At 41.6% G+C, this 3,887-nt stretch overlaps 1 pseudogene; it reads left to right on the forward strand.

The window, feature by feature from the left end:
• Positions 1-1,382: 1,382 nt before the first annotated feature.
• LOC147425149 (xyloglucan-specific galacturonosyltransferase 1-like) lies at positions 1,383-3,030 on the forward strand (annotated as a pseudogene).
• The last annotated feature ends 857 nt before the right edge of the window (positions 3,031-3,887 follow it).

The following is a 3,887-nucleotide window of genomic DNA, read 5'->3' on the forward strand; positions in this document are numbered from 1 at the left end:
TTCCTTCAAATAAATTTGATTAGGCCTAATCCAAATCGGGGCTTCTAAAACCTATAAATAGAGTCCTTCTCTCCCTTGTAAATCATCACATGATCACACTACATCACACCATTCTCTCCCTTGTAAATCATCACATGATCACACTACATCACACCATTCTCAACACATAACACACCACTTTTCAAGCTTAGTTGTGTAGAGTGTGTGCATCGTGAGTGCTCTATTCTATCATTACACATAGGTGGATGGAGAAGCTTGAAGTTAGTTATGCCATCTAGAGGAGTGGAGTGTATGCCATACTCTTCACCATGTAGCCTACTCTTGTGCATAAATAAGATTTATAGTTTTGGGTGCAATTGTATGCTACAACTACGACTCTTCTCTCCAAATTGTCTTGATAAGTTGGCTCATCAGGTGGTTGAAGGTATATTGTCCTTGAAGTTTGTTGTGCCATTTCATGCTTGGTGGTTTGAGGGCTTGTTGAATTGTTTGCCTAAAAGGTCAATTGTAAGAGGGTGCTTGGTGAGAGGGCTCCCGCGACCCTAAGACAATTTGTGTATTGGCAACAAGGTCAAGTTTTGTGTTGTCTCCCTATTTCTCATCAAGCTTTGTGTGCATCTAGTCTTTAAGGCTAAGACTGAGTTGCTCAAGTTGATTTGTGCTCTTTACCTCTCTCTGACGTGGTGAATGTTTGTGTTTGGTGTGTGTGGCTATCTTGCATTCCCCTCTCTTTGTGCGTTTGAGTACAAGGAGATATCACGTGCGTCCTAGTTCACATCTACAACTAGGTGGTGCCCCTTTCCTTGTTTGGTTTCTGGCTGTGGGTTGTTGTTGTCTCTGATTGTGCTTGCCCCAGCCCCAATTGAGCAGCACGGGAGCTTCAAAGGGTGTTTAGAGGCCGCTCTTCTTGTTGCCCGCCCCGGACCGCCTCAGCGCTAATACAAGTGATTACAATTGCCAACCCGATATCAATGTAATGGGCCCTATTTATATACTTCGGGTTTACTGTAGTAATTACTAAGTGATTCACTGCCCATCTTCTAAGAACACATTCCCACATGGTGGCTATCCAGCCGTCTACACTCTCTCTCTCTTTTTGTAAAACTCCCAAGAAGGACTTATGATACGTGAGCTTTTCAAACCGCAAACCTACCAAGCACCCACAAAACGTTACACGCTTTTGGCATTCAAACTTGCTGTAATATGAGATCACCCAAAAACAACTTTCTTGAAATAAGGGACCATGATTTGGCAACTGATGCATTCCTCAGCCTCACCTCATTAATTATGTAACCAGGGCTTTAGAGAATAAGTACTAGGCTTAATTTCGTTGAATAATTTAATCTACTCTCCAAAATCAGGCCAAATTTGTACATGCTACAATGTCCATTGCCTACTGTGGTAAATTCATCAGCTCCATTGCAACCCCTGCTACACTCAATAGTCATGTAAGAAGCACACACAAATGATCAGAAAATCAAAGATTATACATCGGTGGTGACGACCGGTCGTCGCCAGCCGGCCTCTTTATCTTCATCTGCCCTGTTTTTGCAACTGTCTTGTTTTGTCTTTGGGCAGCTTGTAATTTTGTGCTGCCCACTACAACACACATGCAGGGTTGATTGCTCCGGATGCAATGACATTGTCCGAATTGCAGACATTGCTCTGCATGCTGTTGCTCGCATGCAGCACACATCTATCACTGCAAATGGGGGTTCGGAATTGCCAACGTTGAAGCTCATTGGCACGCCCCACATCAGCCTACAGCCATCAAAGCCTTTCACTTCTGTGAAGCCAGTGGAAGTCACTGGTGATGCCAGGCAGAAATACAATCCACCCTCAAAAGTTGTACCCATGGTAGAATGATGTAGAAAATGGGGCTGCCAACATATAGAGCTACCGACCATCGACAGAGGGTGCGACTTTTGTTGCTTCGATTGAGGAGTTGGATAGGATAATAAGGGATCTTAGAAGAGCTGCCATGTCTCATTCTATGAAGGTTGGATTGTGAAGGCAAGCACATCTTTATCTATAATCTCCCCAACAAGTTCAATTTGGATTCGCTCGACCGCTGCCACAAGCTCATGGTAGAATGTGTGTGAATTCTTCTCTAACTATGGAATGGGCAGGATTTTAGCTACTTCCCAAGCAGACAAAACTAGCTCAAGAATTTTTGTGCCATCTAGAGAAACACATCAATATGCTCTTGAGGTGCTTTTTCATGAGAGTCTCAAGTATTACAAATGCTTGACGACGAGTCCCGAAGTTGCTAATTTATTAGGGAAAATTTGGACTCACAAAGGGGTCTTATAAGGAGTTTCACTTCCTCTCTCATGTCCAAACCGGACGTGCGGTAAAATTTATGCAAATCAACTCTAAACTTGGCGGAGATTTGACAGTTAGAATTTACTCTTCAAGCTCTTTCTATTGATATATAGTACACCATGAGATTCTTCATATTTCGAAAGAGATTCGATTTTTGATTCAAGAATCTCTTTCAAAATATAAAGAATCTCATGGCGTGATATATATCAATAGAAAGAGCTTGAAGAGTAGATTCTAATTGCTAAATCTCCGCCAAATTGAAAGTTGATTTGCAAAAATTTTACAGCATGCCCGTTTCGGACATGAGAGAGGAAGTCAAACTCCTTATAAAGCTCCTTTGTGAGTCCAATTTTTTTCTAATGAGTCTGTTCTTCATACAATATTATGAGGGGAATGGATGTGCTGAGATGGCTCCTCGTCCAAAATGTGTCGTTTGTGCAGCTAGATGAACTAGGGTTGGAGCTGATTAGGTGGCTTGAAGAGCAGCCCACATGGAGGAGAAAGGAAGGTTTGGATCATGTCCTTGTGCTGGGAAAAGTCACATGGAATTTTCGGTGGCGGCTGCCGTCGACCCGAAAGATATGGGGAAGTAGCTTGCTGTTGGAAGATGAAATGGAGAATCTCATCAAGTTGCCGATCGAGAGGCAGTTATGGCACGAGAATGATGTCCGAGTCCCTCACCTAATAAAGAGTGGAGGAAGCTAATCATTCAAGGTCTATTTGTGGCAAATGCTCTTCCAGCTTTTGGTAGTATTGAGCATGCAAAGGATTTGTATAGAAATGGTGATTGCCGTATATTGAGGCAAGAGAAGTTTAAAAGTAAAATACATCATATACATAGCTTTCTTTTAATGCATTCATTCCACCACTAAGGTCTTTTTGACAAATTTCTTTGTGTGAAAATTGGCAATTACCAAACCTGAGAAAATAGAGAAATATGCAAATGTTGGGGATATATTAACCGGTCCCCCAAGTAGCCCGATTCTAAGGTGGTCCACTGCTACGAACCCTCCTATATAACGTGCACTTGCAAGGTTCTTCAAAAACCCTATATTAAAATGCTAACACGAATAGATTGATCCCTCTCCTTTTATGAATTAATTAATGGGATTTTTCTAAAACAAATAAAAAAATTGCGTTGTTAATATATCTCTACTAAATTTCTTAAATTTTCACAAATAGAAAACCCCTCCTACTGAGAACTCACATGGTATATTGACATGATTATACAGTGGCATCATGCAACTCAATGAGGAAGCCTTTCACCACTTGCATCGCCATAAAGATCATCTCCGCATCTTTTCTTATCTCACAGACCTAAACCTCCAAAATTTCTAAGCTTCATTGACAAATAGCTTCAATTGGGTTGTACAAATGGGGGTATTCGTCGAAAAGAGCAGTGTCCAATAGAATGGCAATGTTTTTCTCATATAACCATTTACTCCATGGGTAAATGGGCAAGAAGTACCATGAAAATTCCAATACCTACATCTACAAGGTTGTGTGAGGCCACAGGGGGATGCCAATACAAAGCAGACTTCCGATCTTTAGACGAGCATGCA

This window comes from Adiantum capillus-veneris, chromosome 25 (assembly GCF_014529385.1).
Source record: "Adiantum capillus-veneris isolate H3 chromosome 25, ASM1452938v2, whole genome shotgun sequence".
NCBI lineage: Eukaryota > Viridiplantae > Streptophyta > Polypodiopsida > Polypodiales > Pteridaceae > Adiantum > Adiantum capillus-veneris.